Source organism: Nycticebus coucang, chromosome 8, assembly GCF_027406575.1.
Source record: "Nycticebus coucang isolate mNycCou1 chromosome 8, mNycCou1.pri, whole genome shotgun sequence".
Classification (NCBI taxonomy): domain Eukaryota; kingdom Metazoa; phylum Chordata; class Mammalia; order Primates; family Lorisidae; genus Nycticebus; species Nycticebus coucang.
This window is the reverse complement of record NC_069787.1, coordinates 58,799,229-58,825,276: the sequence shown is the minus strand read 5'-3', so window position 1 is coordinate 58,825,276 and position 26,048 is coordinate 58,799,229. Positions and strand designations below refer to the sequence as shown.

The 26,048-nt window shown below is 36.0% G+C and overlaps 1 protein-coding gene across 5 annotated transcripts in view; it reads left to right on the top strand.

Annotated features, from left to right (window-relative positions):
• ANKRD28 (ankyrin repeat domain 28) overlaps window positions 1–26,048 on the top strand; it is a 207,647-nt gene that overhangs the window by 16,868 nt on the left and 164,731 nt on the right. For 2 of the 5 annotated variants that reach the window (XM_053600600.1, XM_053600598.1), the window contains exon 1: window positions 25,234–25,297. The exons of the other annotated variants lie outside the window; for them this stretch is intronic. The gene's annotated coding sequence lies outside the window, so the exon portion shown is untranslated. Of the gene's footprint in view, window positions 1–25,233; window positions 25,298–26,048 lie in introns of those variants that run through there. 5 annotated transcript variants of the gene reach the window in all.

Sequence of the window (26,048 nt, the reverse complement as noted above, 5' to 3'; positions counted from 1 at the left end):
TAAGTTGATTAATAGTGTTGTTCAAATCTTCAGAATCCTTGCTAATTTCCAGCTTGCTTATTGATTATTGAGAATGGGTCATTAACCATTACTGTTAAATTGCATATTTCCTTTTCCTTCCTATCATTTTTTGCTTTACCTATTGTGGGGCTGTTTTGTTAGGCATATGTTTCTCATGTCTTCCTATTGAATCAATACTTTTCCTATTTTAAAATCTTTTTGTCTCTGGTAACATTTTTTGACTTAAAGTCTGTTTTGATACAATGTATAACTATTCTAGTTCTCATTCATTATGTAATGTCTCTTTTTTCATCTTGTCTTTGGATCTAAAGAAGTGGTTCTCAACCCGTGGGTCGCAATCCCTTTGTTTTTTGTTTTTGCAGTTTTTGGCCGGGGCTGGGTTTGAACCCGCCACCTCTGGCATATGGGGCCTGCGAACTACTCCTTTGAGCCATAGGCGCCACCCCTTTATAACAATGAAAATACATCGAGGCGTTAGGAAGGTTGAGAACCACTGATCTAAAATGTCTATCCTAGACACCATAAAATTGGATGTTACTTTTTAAAACCCAGTCTAACAGTCTTTTTATTGGAATGTTTAATCCTTCTATATTTGTTACTTTTGAAATGGTTGGATTTGTGTCTCATTTGCTTTTTTAAAAATACATCTCATGTCTTTTTTGTTTCTCTTTTATCATTTTTATTTTTTATTTTTTTGAGACAGAATCTCACTTTGTTGCCCTCGGTAGAGTGCTGTGGTGTCACAGCTCACAGCAACCACAAACTCTTGGGCTTAAGTGATTCTCTTGCCTTAGCCTCCCAAGTAGCTGGGACTACAGATGCCTGCCAAAATGCCCAGCTACTGTTATTTGTTGTTGTTGCCTTAGCCTCCAAGTAGCTGGGACTACAGGCGCCTGCCAAAATGCCCAGTTATTGTTACTTGTTGTCATCGTTGTCGTCATTGTTTAGCATACCTGGGCTGGGTTCAAACCCCCCAGCCCCAGCGTATGTGGCCAGAGCCCTAACCAATGAGCTATTGGCAACAAGACGATCGCTTGTATTTTGTTTTACCATTTTAATTTCTTCGATTAAAAAACTTTTTTTCATTGTGTTTGCTCTAGGAATTAGTGTGCATCTGAATTTATCGCAATCTACTTCAGATTATTGCTGACTAATAACGTTCCAGTATAGCTTCATTTTTCTCTCCTTTGTTATTACTGTCATACATATTATGTTTTGTGTAATTAATAAATTCAACAATACAATGTTTTAATTATTGCCTTGTATAAAGCATATCTTTTAACGATGGAAGAAAAACTATTTATAGTCTTTTATGTTAATCTACATGTTTACCATTTCAGTATTCTTTATTTCTTCTTAAGTATTTGAGTTACCATCTGATGTCATTTCCTTCCACTGGTGTAGCTCCAGTTCCTTCTCCCTTTTTTGTGGTATTATTATATAATGTATTTTTATATGCGATAAGCCTGACAATACAATTTTACAATTGATTTATGGTTTACCTTTTAAATCAAGAGAAGAAAAAAGTAGAAATTATATATGAGGCTTTGGTGCTGTCATTTTTCTTTTACCTGTAATTACCTTTACCAGAGTTCTTCATTTCTTCATGTGGATTCCACTTACTATCTGGTATCATCCTCTTGTCTTGAAGAACTTCCTTTAGTTTTTGACTTTCATCTATATCCCCTGAAGAATACGTATTAGAGTTAGGCAGCCCATAACTTAAGGATTATAAGGGATCATATCATATTTATGCCTTATGATCTTATAGTATTAGTTGAGTGAGGATTAAGAAAGATGAGATGAAGCTGGAAGGAGCCAGTTTCTAGAGTATCTTGTGTTCTAAGCTATGGGACTTGAACCTTATTTTTATGGTTGTGTTGGTAACCATTGGAAGTTTTATTTACACACACACACAGAGTTCTGTTATCAGATTTAAGCCTTAAGCAAAGGACTTTGCAGAGACTGGATTCTGAATGCTTGTTTCAGATGAGAGCAACAACAAACCACAGGCTCTAAGTGGAAGGTGATATATGCTATTTTCTCTGTAATTCCTCCTTCTCTATTTTGGGCAATTAAAAGCTGTTTATTTCCAAGTGGCTACTTCCTTACAGGCGTAAAATACGCATTTGTGGCAGCGTGCTATATAGTTTATAGAGTAAGAACCCTGGGAGCTCTCTGTGAGGTTTGTTGAAACAGTAATTATAGGATGAACAGATTACTTTCTCTTTGTGTATATGGAGTAAGGTTTGTATTGAAAGATTAGATAAACATCCCAACATCTGTTGTTTTTGTTTGTTTTTGATTCTTTAAAGAAAGGTTACCCATATATGACTAGTGCTTTTTAGTATTTTTGACATAGCAGAGGAAATATTTGATCTGTTTGTTACTTTGTTTGGTACCCACAACTTTATTATTTTAATCCATAGAAAGGCTATATAAGAGTTTTTGGTTTTTATGAAAAGTTGGTAAGCAGAACTTTTATTTCTGGGTTTTGCTACCAGTTTTTCATAGAAATATAAAATGGAAAGAAAAAAGTCTCTTCCTCCAGTCTTGCCAGATTCTGTTGCAAATAGTCCATGCGATGATTATATTGTCAGTGGCTTTTTTTCTTTCTTTTTTTTAGAGTTCTGCAAGAGAAAACCTTGTTTCTGGGCTACCTACCTTCACTTATTACCTGCAATTGCCTTTGGGAGTGCAGGAGTTCTTTTTATCCTTATTCATGAAATTATCGAATGTTGTGTTTTCAAGAGTTTAGTGTAGTGTTTTCTTTGAATTGATGGAAGTTATAATTGAAATTCTGAGGGACTTTACCTTTTAGTCTTAAGCTTAAAATTTCCCAAAGAGTACAGAATCACAGTTTTGCCCAGCACCAACCATGTAACAAGGGTTTTTTTGGCATATAATCGTATTACAGGTTTTCTAAATAACAAAATGCAAAATAACATTTTCACCTGCCACTCTTAATATTTTGAAGATATCTCTACTAATATTGGTGACTGTGGGGAAATTAGTTCCATTATTCTGTTTTATTTCCCTACGGTGCTATCTGAAAGTGTTTCTATTTGTATATTTATGATCTGTCTCCCTCTGCTGGAATGTGAGTTCTTAGAAGGGGAAGAACCAACCATTTCTGATATTTACTGCTGTATCCCAGTCACCCATAACAATGGTTTGCATGTAGAATACACTCCAATAGTTGCTGGATGAATAATGAATTCTGATTAGCCAAGATGCGACCCTGGCACCTATTTTTTAAAAGTACCTCAGGTTATTTTTATGTGGATTCTAAGGTTTTGTGCAATCCACGTCTTTCTTTTCTTTGTGTGTACAGTAATTTGTATAAGATAGGAAAGATACATATGTATCCTTACTGAAGGATTATTGTTAGAGGTTCCCCCTACTAGAAACTGGGTGATCAGACTGAGTTCCTTAGAAGGAAGAATTTACCACTGTTATCCAAATAGTTTTTGAAAGTAGGGCTTAGAATGTACAATTGTTTTCCATTGTCAAAATAACTTACTATAGGAAACATCGTAAGATAGAGCTAAAATTAAGTTTATTTCTTTTTTTGTAAAAGAAAAACAGTCAAGGTTAGACTTCCTAGATGATTTTCTTCAAGAAACAGTGATTCTCAGTGTTGGTGGAAAGGGGATTTTGCCCCTCAGTGGATGTTTGCCAATGTCTGGAGATTTTGATTGTTACAACTGGAAAGGAGGGAAGGATACTACTGGCATCTATTGGATAGAGGCTAGAATGCTGCTTAAACACCTTACAATGAACAGGACATCCCTCCATAACAAAGAATCATCTGCTCTAAAATATCAATATTGCAGAGATTGAGAAACTCTGCTCTAAAACAAGCTTGTTAGAGAAAAGGTCTGGTAGTTATGTGGCAGTACAGTCAGGATCCATGTATCCCTATGTGCACAATCCCTGCCCTCCTACCCCTTCCTCTGCCCCCTAACCCCCTAGTATTTGGCCCAGGGAAAAACTGAATGTCTTGTGTAGAAAAAACTGTAGGGTGGGAAATTGGCTTTTAATTCATGAGTTTGATTGTGACTAATTTGTGTGGTTTTAAGATTATGCACTCTCAGATTTGATAATTTGTCGGGATTCACAGAACTCAGCAAAGCAGTTAAATTTGATACAGATTAAGATCAGCAATGGGTAAAAGGTGCATATGGCAAGGCCAAGGAGCATTCCAGGCACAAATTTCCAGTTGTCCTATCTTAGCAGAGAGGTACAGACAGTACTTCCTTTTCCCAACAACAATATGTGGTAAAACACATGGAGCATTGACAACCATTGACATCAGACTGAACTTTGGTGTCCAGGGTTATATTGTGGGGTCAGTTCATAGTTATGGCTGAGTACTCCTGTGGCTGATGTTAGTCTCCATCCTTTCCAGAGGTCAAGCTGACACTGCATGTTCTAGAGCTTATTGTTAGACTATCTAGTTTGGACCAAGACCCCCAGGTAAAGAAAATCAAGCAGGACATTCCAGGGGCTTACAAGTTAACTCCTAGGAGCTGAACAATGTCCACATCTTTCTTGGGCCAGTTAATCTAATACAAGCAGTCTTCGAGTTACAAACATCTGATTTACACATAGCTTACACTTGTGAACGGAGGCTATCACAGTCCATGAATTACGAACATTTGATGTACAACTTATAAATGGCAGTGATTATCGGTAATAGGTAAATACCCATTCCAACTTACATGCAAATTCAACTTAAGAACAAACCTACAGAACTCTATCTCATTCATAACCTGGGGGCTGCTAGTACTGTGGTCAAGACTGTTCTCGAAATAATAATGTTATATGCTTTTTTCCCCCCTTTTTTGACTTTGGCACTAATGGTACTTAATGCTAATATCTTACTAGGAATCAAGACAGTGGCTCCAAACTATTAGTGTTTCTCACTGGTCTGTATTCACAGTTAAGCAGGGCTTGGGGGGGGATCTTATTTCCCTTAAGACTAGACTGTATTTAAGTATAAATTACTTTTATTTCACTTGACCCTTAGGTATCTGTATGATAAAGTAGAGTACATGCTGCACAGAAAAAATACTCGTACGGTTGAGTTCTAGCCAAACGTAGTCTTTTTTAAAATAGAATGCCTTTGACTTGAATAGCAGCTGACGAAGTATGGTTATTCAAACTTGGATATTTGGCAGACATTTTCTTGAAAATGTTCCTTAAAAAGGAATAAAGTAAACTTGTCACTTCAAGGAAAGCAACTGTCAATATTTGTTACTAATGATAAAATTTGAGTTTTCAAGTAAAAATTAGAATTGGAAAAATTGGTATTGGCCACCTTCAGCTTGGAGCTAGCTTTAATGTACTTTAAAAGACTTTCTTGATGATATTGATCAGTGATACTAATAAATCTGAGTTGATATTATATATAATGAAATATGTCAGTAATTGGAAGTCCTGCATAACTTAGTGAACTAGCATTTTCCACATTATTGATGCATGATATTATAAAATCATACATGGGTAAAAGACGCATCCAAAGTGCAAGTGAGACCAAGGGATTTTAATATGAAAATTTCATTGATAATGGCTTCATATTTCACATTGCAGTTAAATTTTAAAAGATATCACTTGTCAAGTTTTGATATGATATCCAGGCAGATTATTCATAGTTTTCCAAAAAGCTTTTAAAATATGTTACAATTTTCTGTTTAGATATGAATACAGATTTTCTTTATAACTTGAACAGGATAACTTATCACAGCAGCTATTTTCTTTACTTTGTTTTTTGAGAGAAGGACTTGCTCTGTTTCCCAGGCTGGAGTGCATTGTTATGATCATAGCTCACTGCAGCCTTAAACTGTTGGGCTCAAGTTATCCTCCTGCCTCAGCCTCCTGAGTAGCTGGGACTACAGGCATGTGCCAGTATACCTAACTTTTATTTTTTGTAGAGACAGGATTTTACTGGGTTGCCTAGGCTTGCCTTGAACGTCTGGACTTAAAGTGATCTTCCTGCCTTGGCCTTCCAAAGGGCAGGGATTGCTGGCGTGAGCCACTATGGCCATTTAGCTATTTTCTATTAAGCCAGACATGAAAGAAATTTGCATAAATAAGAAATAATGCCATTCTTCTCACTTAATTATTAAAAATAATTATTTTTATGAAGTTATTTAAATACTTAATTTTTTAGTTTTAGTTATGAATACTGTAGACACCAATAGAAATAACCCTCATAAGCAAAACTCTTTGGGCTCTTAGGCAAAAAATTTTTATAACACATAGCTGCCTCAGATTGGTGCCTTAGATGTTGTTGAATCAAAGTTTGGCTTTCTTGATGAGTTAGGCTACCACAGGCTGGGAGATTTAAATTTCTTGGGCTTTCATGGGAAAGCTGGTTTTGTATTTTGGACCTGAATATACTTTTAATGTATAAAATAGGTGGCAGAATTATAGATTTTGACTTCTATGGCTTTACAATCATTACATGAATATCAGGTGAATGGAGAATTATATTTGAAAGAATGGCAGGAAATGGCAAATTATTTTCTAAGGGCAAAATAGGCAAATGATTGTAGAAAAAGCATTATTTTCTAAAAGACTTCGAGAACCAAGATGGAGTTTAACAAACACCTTACATGTAAGAGATTGCATAACTAAAAAGGGATATGATAGGAACATTTTAATAATTCACACATGACAGCTTTATTTTAATCTTAAAGAAGTAGAAGCTTTTCTGTTCCCATAAACCCTGAAAATAAGCTTTTTGGGTTTGATTTCAGGCAACATTTAGGAGACTGTTATTGAAAGGGATTTAGAGGAAAAGAGACTTACCACAGATGTTTTCTTAAATACATAAAATTAATTAGGATTATTCTGATTTAGAGTCTTGGTCTTGGTTATATCTTTGTAAAAGGTAAATTCGGTTTGTATTTAGGTAAGGCTTTGAGAAACATCTGTGAAGTCATTGAACAAGAGCAATGTTGTACAAAGCAGTAGAGGATCCAGAAGAAATTGGGGAAGAAAATTTGTCAGGGATCAGGTTTGAATTGTAAAAGCAATGATTTTCCCCTTCTATAATTGTCATTAAGGTGATGTTGTATGTTTTTTATATGCAGTACTTTAATCCATGGGAGGCTTAGTCATTTTTTAGTGAAGATTGAGAACTAGAATATCAGGAAAAAACTATAATTTATTGTTTTTTTCAAGTGCTAATACAAATAATTCTTAATGTTCATATTTGTATACTTGAATGATTTTCATTAGTTAAATGCAAAGTAGTTCTACTTAAAAATTTGCCTTGGAAACAAAGATTTTTTTTTCTAATCACCGATCTACTTTTTGAAACGTTTAAGTCAATATACATATTAATCTTTTAAAATTCCACGTTAATTTTACTTTTACTCTCTGCTTTCCCTGTTGGGGATCAAATGATATATGAGGGCTGTCAGGAAAGTATCCAGTCATGTAGTATGAAATGGCTGTCAGGTATTAATGATGGCCCTCAAATCCAGTGTCATGAAGTTCTTCCTTCATGTCTTCTTTGAAGAGTTTTGTAGTTTTAGCCCTTACTTTGAAGTCTTTGATCTATTTTGAGTTAATTTTTCTATATAGTATAAGGTAAAGGTCCAACTTCATTGTTCTGCACATGGATATCTAGCTTCCCCAACACCATTTGTTGAGAAGACCGTCCTTTGCCCTGTTGGATGGTCTTGGGACCTTTGCCAAAAATCATTTGATCATTTTCTGGCTTTCTATTCCGTTGGCCTATATGTTCATCTATATGCCAGTTTCACTGTGTTTTGATTGCTGTAGTTTTATAGTAAGCTTTGAAATCAGGAAGTATGAAACCTCCAGGTTCTTTTCTTTTTTTTTTTTTTGAAGATGGTTGGGGGTATTCAAATAAATCCCTTGAGATGTCATGAATTTTAGGTTAGATTTTTCTATTTCTGTAAAAAGCATCATTGGGAGAGCGGCACCTGTGGCCCAATGGAGTAGGGCGCTGGCCCCATATGCTGGAGGTGGCGGGTTCAAACCCAGCCCCGGCCAAAAACTGCATCATTGGGATTTTGTTAGGGATTGTATTGAGCCTGTAGATTGCTTTGGGTGGTATTGATGTTTCAACAGTATTAGGGCTGTAATCCATGAACATGGGATATCTTTGCCTTTGTGTCTTTAATTTCTTTTGGCAGCATTGGATAGTTTTCAGTGCATAAATCTTTTGTCACTTTGGTTCAGTTCATCCCCAAATATTTTATTCTTTTTGATACTATTGTACATAGTAGTGTTTTCTTAATTTCCTTTTTGGATTTTTCAATGTTAATATGTAGGAACACAACTGATGGGCTCTGTGCCTATATGTAGCTCAAGCGGCTAAGGTGCCAGCCACATACACCAGAGCTGGCAGGTTCGAATCCAGCCCAGGCCTGCCAAACTACAATGACAACTACAACCAAAAAATAGCTGGGCAACATGGCAGGTGCCTGCAGTCCCAGCTACTTGGGAGGCTGAGGCAAGAGAATCGCTTAAGCCCAGGAGTTGGAGGTTGCTGTGAGCTGTGATGCCATGCATTCTACCCATGGCGACAGCTTGAGGCTGTGTCTCAAAAAAAGAAAAAAGAAAAAAAGAAACACAATTGATGTCTGTGTGTTGATTTTGTATCCTATTACTTTGTTGAATTTGTTTATTCTAATACAGTACTTTTTGTAGACTCTTTAGGCTTTTCTACATTAGAAGAGCATGTTGTCTAAAAACAAATAATTTTACTTTTCCAATTTAGATGCCTTTCCCCCCTTTCTCTATTAGTTTTAACTCATGGAGAAATTAGATGGTTTTAACTTCGGAATTTGTTTATCTGAAGATTTACTATGGAAAATGTATCTTGAAATTTGTTCATGTTATTCTCTAGAAAGCTGTGAGCTTTGTATTTACAAAGTGATAAAAAAATGGTCTATATTGCAATGAAAATTTAACTCACAGTTTCTAGATTGATAACAGGCTTTTTTGAGGGGGATGGAGAGCTGTCTCATAATTACATATGGAGTTTTCTTGACACTGCAAGAAAACTTTCAGTGCCTTTTCTTTCTTGGCACTGCGTGCCTTTTGTGTTTTCTGTTGCTTTAGAAGGTAATTTGTTACTTTAGAGTTTTTGTTACTGAAGATGTGTGAGAGATGCCTATAACCATATAAAATGTGAAGTCATTAAAAACAAATGAAATCCTGGAAATAAACTTTTAGTCCTCTAGTTTTTCTTTGCATTTTATTTGGAAGGTGGGAAACTTAAGCATTATCTTGTATAATATGATACATTTATATATTCGGAGATTCTACCTTCAAAAACCTTCATGGAGATCTTACCTGAGAAGTATGTTTTGTTTGAATTCGTTTTCTAATTTCAGCTCTCCTTATTTTACTCTGGATTTTTTAAATGGTATTTTGAGTGATTACAGCCAATAAATGATGGCTTCAAATCTTTGTGTGTTTCAACTCTGACGCTACAATCCTGGATGTCCCTCTGCTTTCTAGACCACTCTTACTGTATGTTTCAAATAGTCTTCAAACTTGACATGCCCCACGTTGAATTGTTCCTTCCCGAAAATTACATTGTCTCTTATGTTTCCCACCTTGGTGAATGGTCCTGTCATCTACCTGGTTTCATAAACTGTCAATCTAGGAGCCATTCCTCTTATCTTTCCCTTCTTTTCCCATATTTAGTTGGTCACCAAATTCTGTTGATTCGGTCTTACTTTATTAGAAGACCTTCTTTCATCTTTTCTGCCTACCCGAACCACTGGTTTTCTAGACTTTAGGCTCACCCTTTGATCTATTTTTATTACTGTATTCAAAGCATAATAATTCTAAAATACAAATTTGATTGGTCATACCCATGTTTAAAATATTCAATTATTAACCATTACCTGCCTGGGTGGATTTGGAGAGCATTCTCCTTGGTAAGGTCTCAAGAATGGAAAAGCAAGAATCCCATGTACTCCATGCTAAGTTGAAACTAGTAGATCAACAACTACAGGCCCACACAAGAGAAAAACACAGTTAAATTCTAGAATAGAGAAGGAGGGAAAGGTGTTCAGTAAGTATACCCATAACTGGTTTAGTGTTAGGGGTATATGGCATGTCTCCTGAGTGAAGGCTGGGACCTGACCTTACAAATGCAAACAATGTAACCTACTCGTATGTATCCCCATATTAATTCAAAATTAAAAAATAAATCTACCTTGGTGTGTGTCACACTTTATGGGGGCAAGACATGATTGCAAGAGGGACTTTACCTAACAATTGCAATCAGTGTAACCTGGCTTATTGTACCCTCAATGAATCCCCAACAATAAAAAAAAAAAAAAAAAAAAAGACCAAGTAATTACAGCAATACTAAAAAAAAAAAAAAAAAATCTAAATAATGCAAATATATTTAAAAAATTACCTTCATGATAACTGTAGCATTAGATATAGCTAAATCCATTACTTGTATTATTTGATTTCTTTGAACAGTCCTTTGTTTTTTTTTAATCCTAGTTTCACAGATGAGGAAATAGAGATCAGGTCCTAATCCCACGTCTGCTGATTTCAAAGTTTGTGTTTTTAGGCTTTCTGTTATGCTATTTACCTCAATAGGGTTTTCAAGACCTGTTGTGTTATGGCTCTTATCCATCTGTGTAGTGTTATTCAACATTTTTAACTGTTCCTTGAGGGCAGAGATCATGTCCCAGACCAAGTAATTGCCTAGTATACAGTAAGTACTTGTTCTAAATGTTTTTAGAACAAACTGTTAGTAGTGAATAAATAGCAGAGGACCCTGAGAATAGCCCACTGAACATGACATGCACATTATTTCTGAAGAAAAGGATTTTGCTAGCAGGCTATGTTCATAAGAGGTCAGCCTTTGGGTGAAAGCAAAATGATGAGTGGTAACAGAATAACAAGAGGGAAATGAAATACATAGGGGTACAGAAGGATAGCAGCTACTTATTTTTTACTTAAGGAATTATATCGTAGGTATAAGAGCTTGAAAATGAAATTTCTAAATAACTTATGTTTGGGGGCCTTGTGGAGTTAAGAAGAAATATGCCTGAAGACTAGAGACAGGTAACAAGTTACTTCATTTTTTAGAAAAGGGAAGCAAGATTATATTATAGCACCATGTGGCTCTTGGGTGACATTCTAGAATAAATTATTTAAAAGGTGTTTCCAGGAGAGGTAAATCACTGATCATTAAAAATTAGCCTGATTGATTGAGAACAAACCAAAACAGCCTAACTTTTCTTTTTGTGGGTGGAGCTTGCTGTTGTCAGTGGATTACATGACATTTAAGACTTATTTATTAAATTTGCAGATGGCACAGGTATGGTAGGGATAGTTTATTAACCAGGATGAGCTACATTTTGCTGTAGTAAATAACCCTCAAATCTCAATGGCTTAAAAACAAAAGTCTATATGTTGTTCATTGTACATGTTCATCCTCAGGTCAGCATAATGTGTTCTGTTCAGTGTTGTCCTCACACAGTTAACCCAGACTAGAGATTTTTATTTTCTGGAACATTGCCTATATTTGTGGCAGGAGAAAGGGAATTAATTATATGTCAACACGCAAAAACTCTATTAAATCATGCTGACTCATGTTTAACTGATCAAATAAGTCACCTGGCCATACCCAGCCTGGGTGTTGGAAGGGTAGGGAAGTGTGATTTTACTGTATGCTTGGAAGGAAGAGACCCAGAAATATTGGTGACTGCAATATTGACTCCCTAACATAGTGAACACTTGGGATGACAGATTAAAGAACTAATAGAGTTGATTTTTTTTTTTTTTTATTGTTGGGGATTCATTGAGGGTACAATAAACCAGATTACACTGATTGCATTTGTTAGGCAAAGTCCTTCTTGCATCCTGTCTTGCCCCCAAAAGATGTGGCATACACCAAGGCCCCAACCCCTCCCTCCTTCCCTCTCTCTGCTCTTCCTTTTTCCACCTCTCCCTCCTCCTTTCTCTCTGTGCTCTCCCCTTCCCACACCCCCACCGTGACCTTAATTGTCCTCATAAAAATTGAGTACATATGATTCATGATTCTCCATTCTTTACTAAGTGATGCTTTACTAAGAATAATATCTTCCACTTCCATCTAGGTTAATACAAAGGATGTAAAGTCTCCATTTTTTTAATGGCTGAATAGTATTCCACGGTATACATATACCACAGCTTGTTAATCCATTCCTGGGTTAGTGGGCATTTAGCTGTTTCCACATTTTGGCGATGGTAAATTGAGCTGCAATAAACAGTCTAGTGCAAGTGTCCTTATGACAAAAGGATTTTTTTCCCTCTGGGTAGATGCCCAGTAATGGGATTGCAGGATCAAATGGGAGGTCTAGCTTGAGTTCTTTGAGATTTCTCCATACTTCTTTCCAAAAAGGTTCTTAGTTTGCAGTCTCACCGGCAGTGTAAAAGTGTTCCCTTCTCTCCACATCCATGCCAGCATCTGCACTTTTGAGATTTTGTGATGTGGGCCATTCTCGCTGGGGTTAGATGGGTGGTTTTGATTTGCATTTCTCCAATAAATAGGGATGATGAATATTTTTTTATATATTTGTTAGCCATTCGTCTGCCTTCTTCAGAGAAGGTTCTATTCATGTCTCTTGCCCATTGATATAGGGGATTGTTGGCTTTTTTCATGTGGATTAATGTGAGTTCTCTGTAGATCTTAGTTATCAAGCTTTTGTCTGATTCAAAATATGTAAATATCCTTTCCCATTGTGTGGGTTGTCTATTTGCTTTGGTTGTTGTCTCCTTGATTGTACAGAAGCTTTTCAGTTTAATGAAGTCCCATTTATTTATTTTTGTTGTTGCAATTGCCGTGGCAGTCTTCTTCATGAAGTCTTTCCCCAGGCCAATATCTTCCAGTGTTTTTCCTATGCTTTCTTTGACGATTTTTATTGTTTCATGCCTTAAATTTAAGTCCTTTATGCATCTTGAATCAATTTTTGTGAGTGGAGAAAGGTGTGCGTCCAGTTGCAGTCTTTTACATGTGGATATCCAATTCTCCCAGCACCATTTATTGAATAGGGAGTCTTTCCCCCAAGGTATGTTCTTGTTTGGTTTGTCAAAGATTAGGTGGTTGTAAGATGTTAGTTTCATTTTCTGGTTTTCTATTTGATTCAAAGTGTCTATGTCTGTTTTTGTGCCAGTACCATGCTGTCTTGACGTCAACACTATGGCTTTGTAGTACAGCCTAAAATGTGGCATGGTGATGCCCCCAGCTTTATTTTTTTTATTTATTTTAATTTTTCTTTTATTGTTGGGGATTCATTGAGGGTACAGTAAGCCAGGTTACACTGATTGCATTTGTTAGGTAAAGTTCCTCTTGCAATCATGTCTTGCCCCCAGAAGGTGTGGCACACACCAAGGCCCCACCCCCGTCCCTCCTTTCCTCTCTATGCTTTTCCTCCCCCCATGACCTTAATTGTCATTAATTGTCCTCATATCAAAATTGAGTACATAGGATTCATGCTTCTCCATTCTTGTGATGCTTTACTAAGAATAATGTCTTCCACTTCCATCCAGGTTAATACGAAGGATGTAAAGTCTCCATTTTTTTTAATGGCTGAATAGTATTCCATGGTATACATATACCACAGCTTGTTAATCCATTCCTGGGTTGGTGGGCATTTAGGCTGTTTCCACATTTTGGCGATTGTAAATTGAGCTGCAATAAACAGTCTAGTACAAGTGTCCTTATGATAAAAGGATTTTTTTCCCTTCTGGGTAGATGCCCAGTAATGGGATTGCAGGATCAAATGGGAGGTCTAGGTTGAGTGCTTTGAGGTTTCTCCATACTTCCTTCCAGAAAGGTTGTACTAGTTTGCAGTCCCACCAGCAGTGTAAACGTGTTCCCTTCTCTCCATATCCACGCCAGCATCTGCAGTTTTGAGATTTTGTGATGTGGGCCATTCTCGCTGGGGTTAGATGGTATCTCAGGGTGGTTTTGATTTGCATTTCTCTAATAGATAGGGATGATGAACATTTTTTCATATGTTTGTTAGCCATTTATCTGCCTTCTTTAGAGAAGGTTCTATTCATGTCTCTTGCCCATTGATATAAGGGATTGTTGGCTTTTTTCATGTGGATTAATTTGAGTTCTCTATAGATCCTAGTTATCAAGTTTTTGTCTGATTCAAAATATGCAAATATGCTTTCCCATTGTGTAGGTTGTCTATTTGCTTTGGTTGTTGTCTCCTTGATTGTACAGAAGCTTTTCAGTTTAATGAAGTCCCATTTACTTATTTTTGTTGTTGCAATTGCCATGGCAGTCTTCTTCATGAAGTCTTTCCCCAGGCCAATATCTTCCAGTGTTTTTCCTATGCTTTCTTTGAGGATTTTTATTGTTTCATGCCTTAAATTTAAGTCCTTTATCCATCTTGAATCAATTTTTGAGTGGGGAAAGGTGTGGGTCCAGTTTCAGTCTTTTACATGTGGATATCCAGTTCTCCCAACACCATTTATTGAATAGGGAGTCTTTCCCCCAAGGTATGTTCTTGTTTGGTTTATCGAAGATTAGGTGGTTGTAAGATGTCAGTTTCATTTCTAGGTTTTCTATTTGGTTCCAAGTGTCTATGTCTCTATTTTTGTGCCAGTACCATGCTGTCTTGACCACTATGGCTTTGTAGTACAGACTAAAATTGGTATGCTGATGCCCCCAGCTTTATTTTTATTACTAAGAACTGCCTTAGCTATACGGTTTTTTTTCTGGTTCCATACAAAATGCAGAATCATTATTTCCAAATCTTTAAAGGATGATGTTGGTATTTTGATAGGAATGGCATTGAATAGGTAGATTGCTTTGGGAAGTATAGACATTTTAACAATGTTGATTCTTCCTATCCATGAGCATGGTGTGTTCTTCCATTTGTTAATATCCTCTACTATTACCTTTCTGAGGATTTCATAATTTTCTTTATAGAGGTCCTTCACCTCCTTCGTTAGGTATATTCCCTTCATTTTCTTTGAAACTATGGTGAAGGGAGTTGTGTCCTTAATTAGCTTCTCATCTTGACTGTTATTGGTGTACACAAAGGCTACTGACTTGTGGATATTGATTTTATATCCTGAAACATTACTGCATTTTTTGATGACTTCTAGGAGTCTTGTGGTTGAGTCTTTGGGATTCTCTAAGTATAAGATCATGTCGTTAGCAAGGAGGGAGAGTTTGACCTCCTCTGCTCCCGTTTGGATTCCCTTTATTTCCTTGTCTTGCCTAATTGTATTGGCCAGAACTTCCAGCACTATGTTGAATAATAAAGGTGACAGAAGACAACCTTGTCTGGTTCCAGTTCTAAGAGGAAAAGCTTTCACTTTTACTCCATTCAGTAAAATATTAGCTGCGGGTTTGTCTTAGATAGTTTCAGTTTCAGAAATGTGACACCTATGCCTGTACTCTTCAGTGTTCTAATTAGAAAAGGATGCTGGATTTTATCGAATGCTTTTTCTGCATCTGTTGATAGGATCATATGGTCTCTATTTTTGCTTCTATTAATATGGTGGATAATGTTTATGGACTTGCGTATGTTAAACTAGCCTTGCATCCCTAGGATGAAACCTACTTGATCATGATGTATGACTTTTTTGATAATAAGCTATAATCTATTGGCTAGGATTTTGTTGAATTTTTGCATCTATATTCATGAGTGAGATTGGTCTGAAATTCTCCTATTTAGTTGGGTCTTTTGCTGGTTTTGTTTTCAGGGTGATGTTTGCTTCATAAAACACGTTGGGGAAGATTCCTTCCTCCTCAATTTTTTGGAATAATTTCTGCAGTACAGGAATAAGCTCTTCCTTGAAGGTTTGGTAGAATTCTGGTGTGAAGCCATCTGGACCAGGGCATTTTTTTTTTTTTTTTTTGGAAGCTTTTTTATTGTTTCTTTAATCTCAGTGCTTGAAATTGGTCTGTTTAGGAGCTCTATTTCTTCCTGGCTAAGTCTAGGGAGAGGGTGTGATTCCAAATATTGATCCATTTCCTTCACATTGTCAAATTTCTGGGCATAGAGTTTCTGGTAGTATTCAGAGATGATCTCTTGTATCTCTGTGGGATCAGTTGTTATTTCCCCTTTGTCATTCCTGATGGAGGTTACTAGAGATTTTACTTTTCTATTGTAGTTAGTCTGGCCAACGGTTTATCTGTTTTATTTATTTATTTTTTCAAAAAACCAACTCCTTGTTTCATTAATTTTCTGAATGATTCTTTTGTTTTCAATTTCATTGATCTCTGATTTGATTTTGCATATTTCTTTTCTTCTCCTGGGTTAGGCTTAGATTGTTCTTTTTCCAAGTTCATAAGATGGCTTGTGAGTTTGTTGATGCACTCTCTTTCTGTTTTTTGAATGTAGGCATCTAAAGTGATAAATTTTCCTCTCAAAACTGCTTTTGCAGTATCCCACAGGTTTTGGTAGCTTGTGTCTTCATTGTTGTTATGCTCAAGGAAGTTAATGATTTCCTGTTTTATTTCTTCCTGCACCCATCTGTTATTCAACATAAGATTGTTTAATTTCCCCGTCTTCTTGTGGGGTCGAACGTTTTTGTTAGAGTTCAGTTCCACCCTTAGTGCCTTATGGTCTGAGAAGATACAAGGTAAAGTTTCAATTCTTTTTATTGTGTTGATATTTGTTTTGTGTCCCAGGATATGATCAATTTTGGAGAATGTTCCATGGGGTGATGAGAAGAATGTATGTTCTTTATCTTTAGGATGGAGTGTTGTATATGCTTTTATCAAGCACAGTTGTTCTAGGGTCTCATTTAAATCTCTTATATCTTTGTTTAATTTCTGTTCAGAGGATCTGTCCAGCTCTGTAAGACGAGTGTTAAAGTCCCCTGTTATTATGGTATTATCAGATATCATATTGCTCAGACTGAGTAAGGTCTGTGTCAAGAATCTAGGCACATTTAAATTGAGTGCATAAATATTTAGAATTGAAATGTCTTCTTGTTCTGTTTTTCCCTTGATCAATATAAAGTGACCATCTTTGTCTTTTTTGACTTTAGTTGCTTTAAATCCACATGTATCTGAAAATAAGATCGCAACTCCTCTTTTCTTCTGAATTCCATTTGCCTGAAAAATTGTCTTCCAACCCTTGACTCGGAGTTTTGTCTTTTGAAGCCAGGTGTGGTTCCTCCAGTCAGCCAATCTATGCCTCTTCAGTAGGGAATTCAAGCTTTTAACGTTTATTGAAATAATTGATAAGTGAGGTAGTATTCTATTCATCTTATTTTGTGAGAGTCCATTGCTTAGTTTTATCTTTTGCATGAGTCCATTGCTTAGTTTTATCTTTTGCATCAGTGTGAAGGTTAGGTTCTGTCCTTTAATTTCTGAGTTCTTACTTTGCTGCTGATCCATTGTGATGGGCAGTGTGTAGAACAGGTTGAAGTATTTCCTGTAGAGCTGGTCTTGTTGTGGCAAGTTTCCTCAATGTTTGTATATCTGTAAATGATTTGATTTCTCTCTCAATTTTAAAGCTTAGCTTAGCAGGGTACAAAATTGTGGGCTGGAAATTGTTCAGTTTAAGTAGATTAAAGTTCGACCATTGTCTTCTTGCTTGGAAAGTTTCATTAGAGAAGTCTGCAGTCTCTCTTACAGTTTTGCCCCTGTAGGTCAACTGGTGCTTACTCCTGGCAGCTTGCAGAATCTTTTCTTTTGTCTTGACTTTAAAGGACAGGTTCATCATAATGTGTCTTGGAGAAGCTTGGTTAGAGTTGAGGCAACCTGGGGTCCGATATCCCTCTGAAAGGGGTATTTCAGAATCTTTGGTGATACCTGGGAAATTTTCATTTAAATATTCTCTAGTATGGCTTTCATTCCCCTGGGGCATTCTTCTCCTTCTGGGATTCCTATAACTCGTATGTTTGAGCGCTTCATAAAGTCCCATAATTCTGACAGTGAACGTTCTGCTTTCTCTCTCTTCTTTTCTGCCTCTTTAACTATCTGAGTTATCTCAAGAACTTTGTCCTCTAGCTCCAAAATTCTTTCTTCTGTAAGGTCTAACCTGTTGCTGATGCTTTCTATTGCCTCTTAGTTCCCTAATTTACTGCTTCAGTTCCTTCAGCTCTGCTATATCCTTTCTATATTCTTCATATTGTTTATCTCTTATTTGATTCTGTTTTTGGATTTCCTCTTGGTTGTTTTCCACTTTATCAGCAGTTTCTTTCATTGTTTCCATCATTTACTTTATTGTTTTCATCATGTGTAGTCTAAATTTCCTTTCTGTCATCGCTAACATTTCTTTATAGGTGTAATCCTCTGCACTAGCTACCTTATGGTCTCTTGGAGGTCTTGGTCTGGACTTCATGTTGCCTGGAGTTTTCTGCTGATTCTTCCTCATGAGTGACTTTTTTTTATCTGTTTCCTTTTCCTAATTTGCCTTTCACTTCCTCTTGCTCTTTAAGTTGATGTGCCTGTGGATTAGAGTTTCGATGAGTCCAGTTTTCCACTGCTTTTGTCCTCCTCTTGGAGTCCAGAAGTCTCTCGCTGACTCCCTGCATCCTCAAAGGGATGATTTAGGCAGATCCCACCAGCCAGAGATGCCTGGAGTCTTGTCTCCCCAGAGTCACGGTTGCAAGGAAGTTATTACTCAGCCACCATCCTGGAACCAAGAGGGTTGATTTTGATAGGCTTATATGCTTGGCTTAATCTAACAAAGGGAAATTGAATAGGGGAAAATGTAAGATCCTGCCCATCCCCCCCCCAAATTTCAGTAGTATGCTTTATGTACTTAATAAATATAAATCTTTTTTCTTGGTGAAAGGAAGGGCACATCTTGCTAGCTTAGCAGCATGTGACAAAAAGTACAGTGGTTGATACAAGGGAAATGTCAACGATGCTTCTATTCTGACTACTCCACATTTGAATTATTATACTTTCCATCATAGGTGCATGTTCAGAGGAAGATACGTTGAAATCATGTTATTTGGAAAGATTTAGGCAATTAGCAGTGTACATTTGGGACAATTAGCCTAGGCAAGGGAATTGAGGAGGGGACATCATTGGCTGCCTCACATATTTTGAGGTCTGTCATGAGGAAGCAGAAATTGGACTTTTATCATACTAGGAACTAGGACTAGGAAATGATTTCAATTCACTATATGAAAATAACTTATTCTAGTACAGAGGTGGCTTAGAGTACTTCTTCCTGGAGATAATCAAGCATTGGGTGGATTCACCTGAAATTTAATGATTCAGAATGGCAGAAGAATGCTTGGTATATATGCCAAGAACTTTCAAAAGTATTTAATAGAGTAAATATGAAAACATTTAAATAATTATTTCTACTTTGCTGAAGGGGAAAAAAGAGATTCAGTGAATTTCAGTGATTTAATACTTTGTAAAACATTTCTGTCTTTATATCTATTGTATACGGAACTATACTAGGAATTTTATGAATTTTTTTTCTAAATCTTACATTAGTCTCCATAAAAAGAAGGAATTTTGGCTTGGTGCCTGTAGCTCAGTGTGTAGGGCGCTGGCACATACACAGAAACTTGCAGGCTCAAGCCTGGCCCAGGCATGCTAAACAACAATGATAACTGCAACCAAAAAAAAAAAAAAAGAAAGAAAGAAAAAAATAGCCCGGTATTGTGGCGGGCACCTGTAGTCCTAGCTACTTGCGTGGCTGAGGCAAGAGAATCGCTTAAGCCCAAGAGTTGCTGTCAGCTGTGACGCCATAGCACTCTACTGAGGGTGACATAGTAAGACTTTGTCTCCAAAAAAAAGGTCATTTCAAGATTATGACTTGCCCAGAGTTTATTCCTGAATAACTGTTCAAGTAAGGATTTCAACCCAAGATCCCTTAGATTCCGAAAGTTATTTTTTCTATGTCCCACTATAATAGCTATGTTGTTTTGCTTACCTATTATGTTTCTATATTTTACGGGACTAGTACCCTTTCCATTATTTAGGATTTTATTGCCATTTCTTTCACTTACCTGTATTCTAATAGGACCTCTCAAATTCCAGTATTGGTCATATCCGTATCTCCCTTCATGTAGGCCGGACCAATTAGAATTCCCTGGGTGTTTTTAACTGAAACTGGGGAAGAGAATTGTCTGTCTCTGGTGGAAGGTGTGGGAAAGTGTAGCACTTGAGGTGTCCATCTTTATGTTTGCCATTCTGAGGTGAGGCTAGTCTTGGCATTGAGAAAGAATGATGCTGTCTGACATGTGAGCATCCTGGCTGAGTTTCTGGTTCTAATTGTTCCTAATGCTTATTATCTTTGTCCCTTCCTTTGCCATGTTTAGTCATTCCACCCTTCTCCTTTGTGAGACATCCCCAGTAGCTTTCAAAAAGTTTCCCCTTTTGCAGAAGCAAAAGAATCAGGCCTTGGACAGTACTTGGTCACTTTTGATAGGTGAGATGTGTGTGCTGGGCAGGCCCTCTGACAAGGAAGAAATGAACCACTGAGGAATAACCTCAGTGGTTCTTGAAGATGCAGGTTTTTTATATATGTGTTTGTATTGGTGAGATTGTCAATAATGGCAGTTTTTAATCTTCATTTTTTAAAAACCACCAGATTTGTTTTATCAAATGCAATCTTGTGGTACACCAGTATATCTGATGACAAAGCATAATTGTTCTTTTCCTTTTCCATGTATGTTTCTTTATCTCCAGCTTCTTGGCTACCTTTGTGTGATCTAGAAAGATTTTTTTAATCTGGTGAGTTTTCCTCTTCTGTTTTGGTCCTTAAAGGCTAAAGACATAGCATCTACTCCGGAGAAAAATCAGGAAGGATTTGTGTTTATAAAGTACTTAAAGCACACTGGGTACTTTATATGAATTTGAGGTAAGCGGCATTATTCATATTACACTTAAGGTTCGGCCCCAGAGAGATTGAGTCACTTTGCAGAAGTCATGGGACTAATTCTGGATCTTCTATAACTCAAAAATATGACTATTTCATGTAATTGCTAAAGACTGTGGTACCTGTGTGGTAGTTTTTGTACATAACAATAGAATGAGTTGCATCTTACTTTACCTAATAAAAGACAAGAAGGACAAAGGTTAGGAGCAGGAACAAAATAGGAAAAATGATTCTATAAAGGACTTAAAAACCCCGATGAAGATGATGATAGGTCAGTATTATTAATAACTGATTCAACTACACTTAGTAGTACTAAAGTCCAGAAATAATGTGTCTTTATCATACCACTGGAAGTGAATGCTGGGTCAGCCAAGCTGCTAAGTTATATACCTACATCTTTGCTTCTAAAAATGAATGATTCTCAAAAGACTAGAGAAAACTTTTTTGTACCTCAGAGTTAACAGGAACAAACTACTTTTCTCTCTCCCTAATATAATAAAAAGATATATGTTCATTTTCTTAAGGATGTTGACCTTGGCATTATAGACTGAAAAGTATTTCTGTATGAGCACAAGTAGAATAGAGGGTAAAGTGAGTGTAAGTCTTGCCTTTAATAATCCCATCCATCACTGGGCAAAAACATGAACAGACTTTTGGGAGACTCTGGTTGACTCTTTTTGTTGATTAATTCGAGTTCTCTATAGATCCTTGTTATTGAGCCTTCTGTCAGATTCATAATATGCAAATATCTTTTCCCATTCTGAAGTTTGTCTATTTGCTGTAATTGTTGTGGCCTTAGCTGTGCAGAAGCTTTTCAGTTTAAGTCTCATTTTATTTTTTTTGTTGTTGCGATTGCCACTGAAGTCTCTTTCATAAAATCTTTCCTTAGGCTGACATTCTGAAGATTTTTCCCACACTTTTTCTAGGATTTTTATCCTTTCATGTCTTAGATTTATCCATCTTGAGTCAATTTTTGTAAGTGGTGAAAGGCGTGGGTTCATTTTCAATCTTTTACAAGTGGTTGTCCAGTTCTCCCAGCATGTTAACCACGTTTGTGTGTTGATGAGTTTGTTATAATCCCCAGGGTGGTCAACATTTAGAGGTTCTGCTTACTGAGTTCTATTGTATATGCATGCATGTACAACAGAATTTTTTTTTTTTTTTTTTGTGAGACAGAGCTTCACTATGTTGCCCTCCGTAGAGTGCTGTGGCATCACAGCTCACAGCAACCTCAAACTCTTGGGCTTAAGTGATTCTCTTGCCACAGCCTCCCGAATAGCTGGGACTACAGACGCCTGCCACAATGCCCAGCTATTTTTTACTTTTTTTTGAGGTTGTCATTGTTGTTTTAGCTGGCCTGGGCTGGGTTTGAACCCACCAGCCTCTGTGTATGTGGCCTGCACCCTACCCACTGAGCTACAGGCGCTGCCTGGTACAACAGAAGTTTTTGAAATGCTACTTTTAATGATGGGATACTCCTGAGATTCAAATTACATGTATCAAGACATTTAATGGGGTTGATTCTTTATCTGGGTGTTCTACGTGGCTTTGTGTAATTTGCAATGCTTTTACCTATGTTTTCAGGTCACAATTAGAGATGATGAATATTAGACTTTGTTTATAAGCTGATAACTTTAATGTGATAATGCGAATAATAGTGAAGATGACAATTTGTTGTAAGCATGCCGTTGGTCCATTGTGTTAGTAATACAGATACAGTGGGATCATGAGTCAGATTTAATAATAGTACTGCAGAATTTCTGGATAGAAGCTCCTCAGGCTTTGGGACTTACTAGATTTATTAAGTAATTTTGTAGACAGGCAACCTAATTTCGCAAACTATGGAAAATGATGTAATTGAATTTGAATTTTTTGAGAAAACCTAAAAATCAAGCTGGGGGACTTTTCTTTTTTTTACTTCATTATAGTCATAGTGATGCACTGTAGATGTTTTAAACTTATTCCTCCTAATTGAAATTTTGTATTCTTTGACCAATACCTCCCCAATCCTCTTTACTCTTGTTCCTCCGCCCCTAGTAACCTCTGCTTCTACAAGTTCAGCCTTTTCAGATTCCACAAATAAGTGAGATTATGTGATATTTGTCTTTCTGTGCTTGCCTTATTTCATTTGACATTAAGTTCTCCAGATTCATCCATGTTGTCACAAATGACAGATTTTCTTTAAGGTTAATTGTATTCTATTCTGTATATTATATCTTCTTTATCCATCCATTAATGACACATAAGTTGATTCTACACATACATCTTAGCTATTGTGAAGAATACTGCAGTGAACATGAGAGTGCAGGTATCTCTTTGGCATTCTGATTTCTTTTGGATACATATACTTCATGGTGGGATTGCTAAATCATATGACCGTTTTATTTTTGATTTTTTTTGAAGAATCTCCATACTGTTTTCCTTAATGGCTGTATCAGTTTACATTCCCAGCAGATCTACATACTAGCTCACACACTCATCTTACATCTTTTTGATAATATAGCCATTCTAACAAGTGTGAAGTGTTATCTTGTGGTTTTAATTTGCCTTTCCCTGATGATGAGGGATTTTGAGCTTTTTTTTTTTCATACACCTGTTGGCCATTTGTATGCCTTTCTTTGAGAAGTGTCTGATATAGGAAAATGACCCACAGACATACAATTTTTGCATAATTATACAGAGTGTCCATAAAATTTTTGTGTGCAACTTAAAATAGTGTGCAGGCCTGGCACGATGGCTCACACCTGTAATCCTACCACTCTGGGAGGCCAAGGCGGGTGTATTGCTTGAGTTCAGAAGTTTGAGACCAAGCAAACTGAGCAAGAGCGAGACCCTGTCTAATAGCCAGGTGTTATAGAGGGTGCTTATAGTCCTAGCTGCTGGGGAGGCTGAGGTAAGAGGGTCACTGTGCCTAAAGAGTTTGAGGTTCCTGTGAGCTATTATGCCATGACACTCTACCAAGGGCGACAAAAAGAGACTCTGTCTCAAAAAAAAAAAAAAAAAAAAAGTGCACTTTTAAATTGCAAATGAACTGTATGGACACTCTGTATAAAGAATTCTTTAGTCCTAATTTATAGCTATATGCAATATTGATCTTTCTCCTTCCCTCTTTCATGGCTTTAGTTCATGCTACTATTATTTCTTAGATTAATGCTATGTTCTCTGACTAGTTTACCCTTTTTCAATCTTGTCCTCATTTCAGTTTATCTTATGCAATCAAGCCAGTTAGTATGATCTTTTTTGAAGAAAATGTTTTTAATTAAATTGAATGGTATTTTAATTTGCATTTCCAGATTTCTAGTGAGATTGGCCATGTTTTCATAGTTTTGACTAACTATGGTACTTTTTTTTTTTCTTTTTTGGTGAATGGCCATTTTTTTCTTACTTTGCAGTAAAAAGCGTGTATATCTATATCCATCTGTATAGAGGCTATGAATCTTTTGTTGGTTTTATTAAGCTCCTCAATATGTGGCTAGTCTTTTCACTTTGTTTAGGGATCTCATTCAGAACTTTTAAATTGTAATCATACTTGTCAGTATTTTGTGGAGGATTTTTTCCTTTCTTGTATCATGGTCCTAAAAGTATTTCTTCTAAAGACTTGCAATTTCTTTATCCACTTTTTTGAGTGAGCTAGAATTTTATTTTGTATAAGTTCAGCCTTTTTTCCCTTTGATCATCTATTTTTCAATGTTCACTGCTGTATTCCTTGCACTTAGCATATAGTAGTCTATCAACAAACAATTAAGTTTTTGTGCAGGTAGAAAGCTAGAATAGCTAAATTGGTTGAAGAAAATATTTTTTCATAAGATATATAAATTGTAGTTAATACAATTAAAGTCATTGCAATTACATGCTGCTTGACGAGCATCAAAAAAGTCACATAGTTTGAGACAAATTATTTTGGCAAATGCTCTAATAACACCGAAGTTTGTTCTGATATTGTTTTGAGCTTGACCTTTAATATAACAACATATTAAAATATAATTATCAAAACCTATAAATCATCCTCCATCATTTGAAGCCCTTGTTTAAAATATTCAACTCAGGGAAAACTTTGTAATAATAAACTTGAGCACTTCTATTTATTGTATTTTCTTTTGTATCTGCTGCCACCAACTGGCAAATTAATTTTATTACCATGTTATATGCTGTAGAACACATACTAAAAAAAATTAATCTCTGTAATATTTTTTGATGTGGTTGGTTCGTTCATACATAATTTTGACAAGAGGAGAAATAACAAATTTTAATATGTTTAGAACTTTAGCTAACCTTCTACTGGGATGATTCTTTCAGACTACAAAGAAATGGAGTTGGCAGCATGCCTTATACAGGGAATTTAATTCTGACATTTGTTCTTTCCAGGTCATTGCACCTGAGAATTATGGCTAATTTTTTAGGCCTAATTTTATTTATTTGAAGACAAGCTATTTCACTAAAGTTAACTGGTGAGAAATTTATTTTTATTCTGAGAAAATATTATATAAGAATATATAATATTCTTAGAAAAATTATTATATAAGATTTTAAAAATAGATGCAACCTAAATCGTTAATCTTAGAAAATTGGTTAAATACAATATTACTTTTGAGTGGAATTTTATATAGTCAAAGTGTAATAGAGGATTGTTTAAGGACATGGGTAAGATTCACAATAAGTTGAGAGAGATGGGAGAACCAGCTTACTAAATAATATATTTATATATTATTCTAATCTTTTAAAAAGTACATATATGGAAACTAATTATCAGAATTTGTCTTTGGGAGGTATTATAGTGATTCCTTAAATTTATATGTTTCTAAAATGAATGCTTTACATATTCAAAAACTATGTAGATTGAATATTTTATATTTTGTTGGACATGTTATTATGTTTAAATAATATGTTTAAATAAATCCTGTATGTATATGTGTTTAAGATTTAAGAGGGCAACTTCTTGCTAGCAATTCTAAGAAACAAATCACATTTTTTGAAATCTCTTTCGGAAAGCTAATTCTATTTCATGTATGAAGCCTCTAAACAAAAGTTTTGCTACACAGACTAGTATTTTTTTCTTAATAGAAGGATAAAACTAAATTCCAAAGTAAGTTTTTGAATGTAGTAATTCATTGTTTTCTTAAGGCACTAGTTATTTATAACCTAGCCCTTCATTTCTAGGATCAGCATATTCTTGCTTTTGATATCTGTTTTCTGCCACAG